The sequence below is a fragment of the Triticum urartu genome, chromosome 2, assembly GCF_003073215.2.
Source record: "Triticum urartu cultivar G1812 chromosome 2, Tu2.1, whole genome shotgun sequence".
Lineage (NCBI taxonomy): Eukaryota > Viridiplantae > Streptophyta > Magnoliopsida > Poales > Poaceae > Triticum > Triticum urartu.
Window position 1 is genome coordinate 406394442 of NC_053023.1, and position 14650 is coordinate 406409091.

Below are 14650 nucleotides of genomic sequence, written 5' to 3' on the forward strand. Positions count from 1 at the left end.
CATGACGAACCTACAAACTATGAGGAAGCGATGATGAGCCCAGATTCCGTGAAATGGCTTAAGGCCATGAAATCTGAGATGGGATCCATGTATGAGAACAAAGTATGGACTTTGATTGACTTGCCCGATGATCGATGAGCCATTCAGAATAAATGGATCTTCAAGAGGAAGACGAACACTGATAGTAGTGTTACTATCTACAAAGCTCGAATTGTCGCAAAAGGTTTTTGACAAGTTCAAGGTGTTGACTACGATGAGATTTTCTCACTCGTATCGATGCTTAAAAGTCTGTCCGAATCATGTTAGCACTTGTCGCATTTTATGAAATCTGGCAAATGGATACTACATTACTTAATGGATTTATTAAAGAAGAGTTGTATATGATGCAACCAGAAGGTTTTGTCAATCCTAAAGGTGCTAACAAATTGTGCAAGATCCAACGATCCATCTATGGACTGGTGCAAGCATCTCGGAGTTGGAATATACGCTTTGATGAGTTGATCAAAGCATATAGTTTTATACAGACTTTTGGAGAAGCCTGTATTTACAAGAAAGTGAGTGGGAGCTCTGTAGCATTTCTTATATTATATGTGGATGACATATTGTTTATCAGAAATGATACTGAATTTCTGGATAGCATAAAAGGATACTTGAATAAGAATTTTCAATGAAAGACCTCGGTGAAGCTGCTTACATATTAGGCATCAAGATCTATAGAGATAGATCAAGACGCTTGATAAATTTTTTCAATGAGTACATACCTTGACAAGTTTTCGAAGTATTTCAAAATGTAACAGTCAAAGAAGGAGTTCTTGCCTGTGTTGCAAGGTGTGAAGTTGAGTAAAGACTCAAAACCCGACCACGGCAGAAAATAAAAAGAGAATGAAAAGTCATTCCCTATGCCTCAGTCCTAGGTTCTATAAAGTATGCTATGCTGTGTACCAGACCTATTGTATACCTTAGCATGATTTTGGCAAGGGAGTACAATAGTGATCTAGGAGTAGATCACTGGACAACGTTCAAAATTATCCTTAGAGGACTAAGGAAATATTTCTCGGTTATGGAGGTGATAAAAGACTTCATTGTAAAGAGTTACGTTGATGCAAGATTTTGACACCGATCTAGATAACTCTAAGTCTCGATCTAGATACATATTGAAAGTGGGAGAAATTAGCTAGAGTAGCTCCGTGCAGAGTATTGTAGACATAGAAATTTGCAAAAATACATACGGATCTGAATGTTGCAGACCCGTAGACTAAACTTCTCTCGCAGGCAAAACATGATCACTCTTTGGGTGTTAATCACATAGCAATGTGAACTAGATTATTGACTCTAGTAGACCCTTTGGGTATTAGTCGCATGAAGATGTGAACTAATCACATAAAGATGTGAACTATTGGTGTGAAATCACATGACGATGTGAACTAGATTATTGACTCTAGTGCAAGTGGGAGACTGAAGGAAATATGCCCTAGAGACAATAATAAAGTTGTTATTTATATTTCTTTATATCATGATAAATGTTTATTATTCATGCTAGAATTGTATTAACCAGAAACTTAGTACATGTGTGAATACATAGACAAACAAAGTGTCCCTAGTATGCCTCTACTTGACTAGCTCGTTAATCAAAGATGGTTAAGTTTCCTAGCCATAGACATGCGTTGTCATTTGATGAACGGGATCACATCATTAGGAGAATGATGTGATGGACAAGACCCATCAGTTAGCTTAGCATGTTGATCGTTCAGTTTTATTGCTATTGCTTTCTTCATGACTTATACGTGTTCCTCTAACTATGAGATTATGCAACTCCTGAATACCGGAGGAACACCTTGTGTGCTATCAAACGTCACAATGTAACTAGGTGATTATAAAGATGCTCTACAGGTGTCTCCTATGGTGTTGTTGAGTTGGCATAGATCGAGATTAGGATTTGTCACTCCATGTATCGGAGAGGTATCTCTCGGTCCTCTCGGTAATGCACATCACTATGAGCCTTGCAAGCAATGTGACTAATGAGTTAGTCACAGGATGTTGCATTACGGAACAAGTAAAGAGACTTTCCGGTAACGAGATTGAACTAGGTATGATGATACCGACGATCGAATCTCGGGCAAGTAACATACCGATGACAAAGGGAACAATGTATGTTGTTATGCGGTTTGACCGATAAAGATCTTCATAGAATATGTAGGAACCAATATGAGCATCCAGGTTCCGCTATTGGTTATTGACCAGAGATGTGTCTCGGTCATGTCTACATAGTTCTCGAACCCGTAGGGTCCGCACGCTTAACGTTCGATGACGATTTGTATTATGAGTTATGTGATTTGATGTACTGAAGGTTGTTTGGAGTCCCGGATGAGATCACATACACAAGGAGGAGTCTCGAAATGGTCGAGACATAAATATTGATATATTGGACCATGTTATTCGGACACTGGAAGTGTTCCGGATAGTTTCGGATAAAACCGAGTGCCGGAAGGGTTATCGGAACCCCCCGGGGAAGTAATGGGCCTTAGTGGGCCTTAGGGGAGAGAGAGGGCAGCAGCTAGGAGGTGGAGCCCCCCCCCCCCAAGGGGAGTCCGAATAGGACTAAGGGAGGGGGCGCGGCCCCTCTTTCCCTCTCCCTCTCCTTCCTTCTTCTCCTACTTGGACTAGGAAAAGGGGGAGCCGATTCCTACTTGGAGTAGGACTCCCCCCTTGGGCGCCCCCCCCTAGGGCCGGCCGGCCTCATCCTCCCCTCCTTTATATACGGGGGAGGGGGGCACCCCATAGACACACAAGTTGATCTTTAGCCGTGTGCAGTGCCCCCCCTCCATAGTTTTACACCTCGGTAATATTATCGTAGTGCTTAGGTGAAGCCCCGCGTCGGTAACTTCATCATCACCATCACCACGCCGTCGTGCAGATCGCGGAGGTGCCATACGTTCGGTACTTGGATCGGTTGGATCGCGAAGACGTTTGACTACATCAGCAGCGTTACTAAACGCTTCCGCTTTAGGTCTACAAGGGTACGTAGACACACTCTCCCCTCTCGTTGCTATGCATCTCCTAGATAGATCGTGCGTGATCGTAGGTAAATTTTTTGAAATACTGTGTTCCCCCAACAGTCTTGGGTTTCTTCACGGGGGTGGCAACTGTCTTGCTGTTCTTCTTGAAGTTCCCTTGCCTTTCTTGAAACTAGTGGTCTTTCTAACCATCAACACTTGATGCTCCTTCTTGATTTATACCTCTGCGGCCTTAAGCATCATGAAGAGCTCAGGAATCGTTTTCTCCATCCCTTACATATTATAGTTCATCACAAAGCCCTTATAGCTTAGTGGCAGTGACTGGAGAACTCTATCAATGACCGTGTCATCTGGAAGATTAACTCCCAACTGAGTCAAGCGGTTGTGAAACACATACATTCTAAGTATATGCTCACTAACAGAACTGTTCTCCTCCATCTTGTAGCTAAAGAACTTGTCGGAGATGTCATACCTCTCAACCCGGGCATGAGCTTGAAATACCAATTTCAACTCCTGGAACATCTCATATGCTCCGTGGTGCTCAAAACATCTTTGGAGCCCCGGTTCTAAGCCGTAAAGCATGGCACACTGAACTATCAAGTAGTCATCAAAATGTGTGTGCCAGATGTTCACAACATCCACAGACAACACTGGAGGGGGTGCTGCACCTAGCGGTGCATCAAGGACATAAGCCTTCTATGCAGCAATGAGGATAATCCTAAAGTTACGGACCCAGTCCGCATAGTTGCTTCCATCGTCTTTCAACTTAGTTTTCTTTAGGAACGCATTAAAATTCATGGGGACTACAATGCGGGCCATTGATCTACAACACAAATTTTGCAAAGACAATTAAGACTAAGTTCATGATAATTAGTTCAGTTAATCAAATTACTAATGAACTCCCACTTAAATCAACATCCCTCAAGTTGTCTAAGTAATACATGATCCAAATCAACTAACCCATGTCCGATCATCACATGAGATGGGGTAGTCATCAATGGTGAACATTGATACGTCTCCAACGCATCCATAATTTTTTATGGTTCCATGCTATTATATTATCTGTTTTTGGATGTTTTATATGCATTAATATGCTATTTTATATTATTTTTGGGACTAACTTATTAACCCAGAGCCCAGTGCCAGTTTCTGTTTTTCCTTGTTTTTGAGTTTCGCATAAAAGGAAGATCAAATGGAATCCAAACGGAATATAACTTTACGATGATTTTTCTTGGACCAGAAGACACACGTAGGACTTGAGAACCAAGTCAGATGAGTCCCGAGGCGGCGGCAAGGATGCAGGGCGCCCCCTGCCTTGTGGGTCCCTCGGAGCTCCTCTAACCCTATTCTTCGGTCTATAAATTCCCAAATATTCCAAAACCCTCAGAAGCATCCATGAAAATACTTTTCCGCTGCTGCAACCTTCTGTTCCCGTGAGATCCCATCCTGGAGCCTTTTCCGGCGATTTGTCGGAGGGGGATTCGATCACGAAGGGCATCTACATCAACCCTATTGCCCTTCTGATGAAGCGTGAGTAGTTTACCTCAGACCTACGGGTACATAGCTAGTAGCTAGATGGCCTCTTCTCTCTCTATGTTCTTCAATACCATGTTCTCCTCGATGTTCTTGGAGTTCTATCCGATGTAATCTTCTTTTGAGGTGTGTTTTTCGAGATCCAGTGAATTGTGGATTTATGATCATATTATCTATGAATATTATTTGAATCTCCTCTGAATTATTATATGCATAATTTGATATCTTTGTATTTCTCTTTGAATTATCGGTTTGGTTTGGCCAACAAGATTTGTATTTCTTGCAATGGGAGAGGTGCTTAGTTTTGGGTTCAATCTTGCGTGATTTCACCCAGTGACAAAGTAAGGGTCGTGAGACACGTATTCTATTATTGCCACCAAGGATAAAAATATGGGGTTTTAATCATATTGCTTGAGTTTATCCCTCTACATCATGTCATCTTACTTAGGCATTACTCCGTTCTTTATGAACTTAATACTCTAGATGCATGCTGGATAGCGGTTGATGTGTGGAGTAATAGTAGTAGATGCAGGCAGGAGTCGGTCTACTTGACACAGACGTGGTGCCTACATGCATAATCATTGCCTTGGATATCATCATAACTTTGCGCTTTTCTATGAATTGCTCAACAGTAATTTGTTCACCCACCGTAATATTTGCCTTCAAGAGAGAAGCCTCTAGTGAAACCTATGGCCCCCGGGTCTATTTTCCATCATATATTTTCATATCTATAAACCAAAAAACCCAAAAATACCTCGCTGTAATTTATTTACTTTTATTTAGTTTTACGTTTTAGTAATATTTTATACCTATCTCTATCAGATCTCACCTTTGCAATTGACCATGAAGGGACTGACAACCCCTTTATTGCGTTGGGTGCAAGTGTTTGATTGTTTGTGCAGGTGCATAGATTGGAGACTTGCTTGTACCTCCTACTGGATTGATACCTTGGTTCTCTAACTGAGGGAAATACTTATCTCTACTTTACTGCATCACCCTTTTCTCTTCAAGGGAAAAACCAACACAAGCTCAAGAAGTAGCAAACATCTCCATGTTGATCATATCTACTATATGACTCATGTTTGACCTTTTCGATCTCCTGTGTTCCGAGGCATGTCTGTACATGCTAGGCTCGTCAAGTTTAACCCAAGTATTATGCATGTGTAAAACTGGCTTACACCCGTTGTATGCAAACTTAGAGTCTATCACACCCGATCATCACGAGGTGCTTAGAAACAACAAACTTTTGCAATGGTGCATACTTAGGGAGAACACAATTTCTTAAAATTAAGTGAAGGGATCATCTTATAATGCTACTGTCGTCCTAAGAAAACTAAGATGCATAAAAAGATAAACATCACATGCAATTAATATGTGACATGATATGGCCATTATCATCTCGTGCCTTTGATCTCCATACCCAAAGCACCGGCATGATCTCCATCGTCATTGGCATTGAAACCATGATCTCCATCATCGTGTCATCACTTGGCTGTCTCACCAACTATTGCTTCTACAACTATTGCTAATGCATAGCAATAAAGTAAAGCAATTACATGGCGATTAATAAATTAAAGACAACCCTATGGCTCCTGCCGGTTGCCGAACTCATCGACATGCAAGTCCTGAACCTATTACAAAACATGATCATATCATACATCAATATATATCACATCATGTTTTTGGCCATACCACATCACAACATGCCCTGCAAAAACAAGTTAGATGTCCTCTACTTTGTTGTTGCAAATTTTACGTGGCTGCTATGGGCAACTGTTCTTACTTACACAAAGCCACAACAGTGATAATCAAGTTTCCTTTTAACCTTATACAAGGACTGCCTTCGTCAAATTATATTCAACTAAAGTAGGAGAGACAAACACCCGCTAGCCACCTTATGCAAAACAAGTTGCATGTCAGTCGGTGGAACCGGTCTCATGTGTGAGGACATGTAAAGTTGGCCCAAGCCGCTTCATCCCACAATACCGCCGAATCCAAATAAGACAAGAGAGGTAAGCAATTTGAGCATCAACGACCACAACTGTTTGGGTTCTACTCGTGCATATACATCTACGCATAGACCTAGCTCATGATGCCACTGTTTGGGAATGAAGCATGAAAATCAAAAAAAATCCTACGAACACCCAGGATCTATTTAGGAGAAGAATAGCAATGAGAGGGGAGAGTGTGTATACGTACCCTCGTAGACGGTTAAGTGGAAGCATATATCAACGGTTGACGTAGTCGTATTCGTCACGATCCAACCACAATCCAAACAGATAAAGTCCCGACCGAACGACACCTCCGCGTTCAGCATACGTACGGCTCGATGACGTATCCTCCTTCTTGATCCAGCAAGCGAGGGAGGAGAAGTATATGAGATCACCGGCAGCACGACAACGTGACGGTGATGGTGGTGGAGTGATTCCGGCAGGGCTACGCCGAGCGCTACCAAAACAATGAAGACGGAGGAGTTACGAAGTAACAGGGGAGAGAGGAGGCCAAGGGCTTGTATGTCCTCCTGGGGGCGACCCTCCCCTCTATATATATATAGGTGGAGGGCGCGGTGGCCAGCCCTCCAAGCCCTTGGGGCGCACCAAGGGGGAGGAGTTGGACTCCTAGTCCAATTTCCTCCTTTTCCATACACAGGTGGACTTTCCACCTCTCCCAAGCCACATGGGCCTTGAGGGACTTATGCGCCTGGCCCAATAAGGCCATGGCACCTCCCCTCAGCCCATGCTGGCCCTTGGGACATGGTGTAACCCTTGGTGGACTTCCGAACTCCTCCTAAAGTTTTCGGAACCTTCTGGAGGCTTCCCAGTACAATACTGAAAAAACTGAAACTTTTTTCAGAACCCTGAAAGCAACTTTCCATATATAAATCTTTACCTTCAGACCATTCCGGAGCTCCTTGTGACGTCGGGATCTCATCTGGGACCCCGAACAACATTCAGTCACCAACATACATATCCCAATATTACTCTAGCATCACTGAACATTAAGCGTGCGGACCCTACGGGTTCGAGAATCATGTAGACATGACCGGGACACCTCTCCGGTCAATAACCAATAGCAGAACCTGGATGCCCATATTGGTTCCTACATATTACACGAAGATCTTTTATCGTTTGAACCATGATGTCAAGGATTTCGTTAATCTCGTAAGCAATTCCCTTTGTCCGGCAATATGTTACTTGCCCGAGATTCGATCGTCGGTATCTCCATACCTAGTTCAATCTCATTACTGACAAGTCTATTTACTCGTTGCGTAATACAATATCACATGACTAACTCATTAGCCACATTTCTTGCAAGCTCTTTATGATGTTGTATTACCGAGAGAGCCTAGAGATATCTCTCTGTCACACGGAGTGACAAATCCCAGTCTTGATCCATGCCAACCCAACAGACACCTTCGGAGATACCTGTAGAGCATCTTTATGATCACCCAGTTACGAAGTGACATTTGATAGAACACAAGGAATGGTATCCAGGAGTTGTATGATCTCATGGTCTTAGGAATAGATACTTGACATGACGAAAGCTACAATAATTGCTTGCAAGCTCTTTACGATGTTGTATTACCGAGAGAGCCCAGAGATATCTCTCTGTCACACGGAGTGACAAATCCCAGTCTCGATCCATGCCAACCCAACAAACACCTTCGGAGATACCTGTAGAGCATCTTTATAATCACCTAGTTACGAAGTGACATTTGATAGCACACAAGGAATGGTATCCAGGAGTTGTATGATCTCATGGTCTTAGGAATAGATACTTGACATGAAGAAAGCTACAATAATGAACTCAAGTGATACGTTCGAATGTTAATCTTACGGTTGGGTCTTGTCCATCACATCATTATCCTAATGATGTGTGATCCTGTTATCAAATGACAACTCATGTCTATGGTTAGGAAACCTTAACCATCTTTGATCAACGAGCTAGTCTAGTAGCGGCTCACTAGGGACATAGTATTTGTTTATGTATTCACACATGTATTTAAGTTTTCGGTCAATACAATTCTATAATAAACCTTTATCATGAACAAAGAAATATGATAATAACCAATTTATTATTGCCTCTAGGGCATATTTCCAACACAAACACACAAGATCCACAAGGTAAATGGACAATAAAAGGGAACAAGAGACAAGGTGGAGTTTATCCCGAATCTAAGACGAGATGAGGTCTTGATGATTCACTTGGGGAATTCTTCTCCCTAAGGAGGCCTTGATGATTCACTTGTGAATCCTTCTCCCTTGGGAGGCCTTGGCAACCATAGATGGTTCATCTCCCATAGGAGGAATCCCACAAGGGGAGATACATGAGATAAGCTCTAATGTGTGGTTCTAATCTTAGCTATCCCTAAAAAGGAGGTGGGAGAGAGGTATTTATAGGCTACTCCACGAAGGGGTAAGTGAGGGGGCAAAGTGGGGAAGTTACATGGCCACTAGGCCTATTATGCACGCGGGCAGCCGGGTGATCCGAAAGGAGGCTCGGACGATTCGCAAGATGCCCGGATGATCTGGCTCTAGGGCTAGCTTTCGGTTGTCTTCGGCTGCCATAGCCGGATGATCTAGGAGGGTGTGCAGATGATCTGATCAATGCTCGGGTGTCCGGACGTCCGGCTTGGGTCTAATAGCCACTCCGTCTTCTTCTCCTTTCTTCCACCATCTCTTCCACACTTCCCTCGCGGGATGGTGTAGGCGTACACATGCGCTCACACTCCTCCTCGTCGGTGGTGAAGCTCCGGTAATACATATATGCATACACACGAGAGGGGTGTCAAGTAGTATACCATCCTCGAAGGGGTCAAGTGAACATGTGCTGAGAAGATGATTCACCTTTATGTATGTAAAGTAGGTGTTACACGTGTGACTTGCCAAACAGACTCTTGACATGGTGATGTCCTCAGGATGCTCCGCGTCACGTAGTCTCTCTCTCTCTCTCTCTCAGACACACATACACGTGCGTTTTTATGGTATATTTTCAGCGTGGGTACTGCAAAGATGCTTTTGGATTTGAAACACTAGTGGAGCCATAATACAAATTTATAGTGCAAACACAATTACACAAAGGTAAATGCTCGACATTGGCTGACCTATTGCAGCGTCTGATCGATCTCCAACGCACGCACAACATCTCTCTCGTGGGCCCTGCCCAGGACAGGCCATTGTATTTTCCTTATCACACTTCGCTCGGCTCAACATATGTTCTTCTTATTTGCAATTTTCTCCCCAAATCAGTACATGCACATGACTCATTTCTGTCACAGCCCCAGTTTAATGCTTGTAATTAGTGGCATCGCATCCATGCATCTTATTTAAATTCCTGAAACTTGAATTGAGGATTGTTGAAGAATCAAAACTTTAATAAAAAGAAGGGCAAAGAACCCTGGAAATCTCATTCTTTGTTTCCAAGATGTCCTTTTTGCAATGTTTGAGAATTTTGGCAAGAACTATATATCAAACCAAAATTTAGGAACATTTTTAAGGAATTATTTTTAGGACTCTGAATTTAAATCAATAAGTATTTGACTTTTGGATTATATTCAATTTATATAGAATATATTTCAAAAGGCCGTGAAATTATTTATGTGCCTTTGGAATAGTCCATAATGGCAACATACAAATATTCAGAAGGTTTTGCCCTGCTTTGATTTACTTGTGAATTTGAATCAGTGGCAAAATGATTAAATAAAAGGAAAACAACACAGATAATAAAACAGAGCAGTTTTTACCTGGCCTCACCTGTGAAGCCCACCAGAGAGGCCAGCTCACCTACGCGGCCCGCTACTGTACCGGCCCAGCCCACCTCCACCTCCCTTGTCGTCTTCCTCCCCAGGCCAGTAGGCAGGGCATGTGACCGCCGTGCGCGCACACGCGCGCGCCACCTCCACCCTGCTCGCCTGCCCCCTCTTCGCCCTAGACGCCTCCCGCGATGCCACGCACTTCCCCTCGACCCCCTTCATCTCTCCCCTCTCTCCCAGGACCCCTTTCCCCTCCTCTGCTCTCTTCCCGATGGAGCTCGTCGACGCCGCTCGCCGTTGCCGTGGCCACCGAGCCCCCCTCGCCTAGCTAGTATGCCTAGAAGCTCCTCCACTTCACGCTACGCCTCTCCACAGAATGAAGCCAGCCGGAGCGCCCCGTAACGCCGCCATCACCGTCATCCCCTTCTTCGGCCGCCGAAGATCTGCCTCGTTGTTCCGGCGTCCTCCGGCCTCCTACGACCCCTCTGAGACGCGTGTTGCAACCTCTGTGAGCTCCACTGTCGTTTGCCCGTCCTCCCCATGCCTCTCGATCACCGTAGCCGCCGTTTCGACCGAAGCCGAAGCTCACCGCCGCCCAGCCATGTTGCCGCCGTGGCCACCGTCACCTAGAGCCGCAACCGAGCGCGCCACCGTGCTCAGCACGTTCCCAGGAGTCGACCGCGACCACTCGCGGCTCCTCCGTTCCTTGCAACGTCGATTCGCTCGACTCCCGAACGCCGGCCGCCGCGCTTGTCGCCGCTGCCATCGCTTCGCTCCACCTCCAGCCGCCTCGATGCCACCACCTGACGCCCTCATCGCGCTGCACCCGTAGAGCCCAGCCGCGCATGCTCTCATCACCGGAATCGCCCGGACAAGGAGCGCCACCGCGTCCTGCTTAGCACCGGTGACTAATCGCCAGTTAGGTGACATGGCGGGCTCATTAGCACTAATCCCCGCCAGCTGGACCAGCCCTAGACACTGACAACGGGCCCCAAATGGGGTCAAACTGCAAGTCAACGCGGGATTAACCCTAGTCTCACTGACCGATGGGTCCCGCTGGTCAGTTTTGACCCTGGCTGGCCCGTTGACTCGCTGACGCAGTGCTGCCATCATGCTGACGCAATTAATCTTTTCCCGGGTTTAAATAATTCAGGAAATAGCAAAACTTCTAAAAATCATAGGATTTAAACCGTAACTCCAAATGAAATAATTTATACATGAAAAATTATCAGAAAAATCCAAAGAATCTGAATATGGTATTTTCATGCATGTTTGAACAAGTTAACCTCACTGAATAGGACAATTCATGATTATGGAATAAATGGTAATTGGTTTTGGAGTTGGAATTTGCTATAGGTTTGAATTCCACTTCAATGAATATGACTAACTGTTGCACTAGGTCAATTTAGTACCTTAATATGACATGTCATTCATATGTATGTGCATTGCATTGATTGTGGTTCCTTTTGTGTTTGTCGGTGGTTGTTCCCCCTGAGTAGACGTGGTTCCGATGATGAGAACGATGACACCGATGAAGTGTGTTCCTCTTCAGAAGTGTCAGGCATGCAAAACCCCCTTGTTCATTCCGATACAATCCCACTCTCTCGCTCCTGCTCTCTTTTACTGCATTAGGACAACAACGTTTCAACTGTTACATGTTGCGGTAGCTGAACCCCTTTCCTCTGCATGACATGTCATTGTCATAGTAAATAGATGAAACCCACTAGCATGAGTAGGAGTTGTTTGAGCCCTGATGTGCCTACTCATTCATGTTTGTTTGTCATGCCTGCTACTGCTTAGAGTTGAGTCAGGTCTGATTCATCAGGGATGAACTGGAATGTGGTGAACATGTCCTACTGTTGAGAGCTAGGTGTGTGAACACGATTTGGTAAAGGTAGCGGTGAGAGGCCATGTAGGAGTACATGGTGGGTTGTCTCATTGCATCCGTCCTTAGGAACTGAGTTCCGTGTTTGTGATCCATGAACAACTACTACCACGCATTGGAATGCTTAAGTGCCCCTCTCGACTTATTTAATCAACCTGATCTCTGTCCAGGAGTTGCAACTAGTTTCTGGTGTTTGTAGGTAGTGTTAGTAGTCTACCAAGTGGCACCCGGTACAGGTGGGCTTGGGACAAACTAGGCACAGTGGCCCGGTGTACCAAGTGGCACCCGGATGGTGGGCTTGGGAACCCTGTACACATCGTTTGGGGCCGTGAGCGACACCCCGGCCGGATCTCCTTGCAGATGGAACCCGAATAGGCGATAAACCTGGACTAGAGACTTGTTGGTTAGTCAGGTCGTGGCCGACTCCCTCGCCAGGCTTCCGCTTGAAGGTTGCCGAGATACACGACGTGTACATGGTGGTAAGTGGCGAGAGCGTGTGTGAAGAAGTACACCCCTGCAGGGTTATCATTATCTATTCGAATAGCCGGATTCCTCGGATATGGAAACTTGGACCCCTTGCATAGTTCATAGACAAGTGAAAGTGGATACTCTAAAATGCGCAAGATAAGCGTGAGTGATATGGATGGCGTTCTCGTAGGGAGACGGGAGCGGATCCATAGTGGTGTATTGATATGGTGAATATGTGGACTCGTGTGCGCCACCTCAAAAGAGTTACTTGCAGTCATAGTACAGGATAGCCACTGAGTCAAAGTTGGCTTGCTGCAGTTAAACCCCACCACCCCTTTGTTGATACCGATGCATATGTAGATAGTTCTGATGTAAGTCTTGCTGGGTACATTTGTACTCACGTTTGCTTATTTTATGTTTTGCAGAGAGACTTGAGTCTCGCTAGTAGTTCCGCATGGACTTCGACGTTTAGCTTGTTACCTCAGCTACGATCTTGTACCCTTAGGAGGGTCTTGTAGATAGTCAGGCTTCTCAGCCTTCTTCATTTGTAGTTGTCTGTACTCAGACAAGTTAAGCTTCCGCATGTGCTTGTTGCTTGTATGCTCTGTATGTTGGGTCATGAGACCCATGTTTGTAATATCTGACTCTTCGGAGTCTTATGAATAAATACTTTGAGTCGTAGAGTTTTGTTGTGATGTCATGCTGTATTTACACATATCGAGCATATTGTGTGTATGATTGAAATGCTTGGTATGTGTGGGATCTGACAGCCTAGTTGTTTATCCTTAGTAGCCTCTCCTATGGGGAAATGTAGTCTTGTGTTTCCATGAGCCATAGTAGTCTGCTACAGCCCGGTTCACCGGAGTCCTGCTAGCCCAGCACTACTGCTCCGGAACACTTGACTGGCCGGCATGTGATTCACTTCGTTCCTGTGTCTGTCCCTTCGGGGAAATGTCACGCGATGACATCCGGAGTCCTGCCTAGCCTGCTACAGCCCGGTTCACCGGAGTCCTGTTAGTCCAGTGCTACAGCCCGGATTCGCACGCTGCTGACCGACATGCTCGATGTTGATTCATGTATGCATGTCCCCGTAAGTTAGTGCCACTCTGGGTTCACGACTAGTCATGTCGGCCCGGGTTCTCTGTCATATGGATGCTAGCGACACTATCATATACGTGAGCCAAAAGGCGCAAACGGTCCCGGGCCATGGTAAGGCGACACCCATGGGAATACCGTGCGTGAGGCCGCAAAGTGATATGAGGTGTTACCAGCTAGATCGATATGACTTGGAATCGGGGTCCTGACAGTTTCGCTCCACCTTTGCCAAACCTGATCTTCCCTGCGCTGCTCCAGCTAGCGACGTCCATAGCCACACCCATCCCCTATTTTTCTCCAAAGCCGTTGCAATGGGTGGTCGAGTGAGCTGGTCGGCGGCTCTACTGTGAGCAACAACACATGCAACTTTGACACTACAGGGGGGAGGCTGCCAGCGTTGCGGTTCAACTATCTCTCACCACATGCTCTACTCGCGAGTTGGGCTGCACGGTGCTGCAAGGGTCGCATGCTTATGCTGCGAGCCGAGCCACCTGAGGAGACAATGACCAGTGCGTGAAGACATCGGTGGTGCGACCTGTGGTGCACCGAACTTCACCCGTTTGTCAGCATAGCTACAACCGGCTACGTCGGAGTTGCAGTCAGCAAGGGGCAGAGCTGCAATAGGCCAAGATAAAGCTGCAACCGACAACGACACTGCTACAATCATCGACGACGATACTGTGAGTGACGGGGGACGAGCGGCGGTGATGCGACGGTGCCGCTTCATGTCGCGGAGGACGCTCGTGCGACGACTGCCGAGTCGAGCTGCTGCAACCGGCGACGGACGATGCTAAAATGAGCCACCTACCGTGACAATAGTGCAAGGGCGGCGACCACGAGCTGTAACGAGCGGCGAGGATGACGACCTGCGATCGATGGCGAGGGCGGCAAGCAACGGCGGAC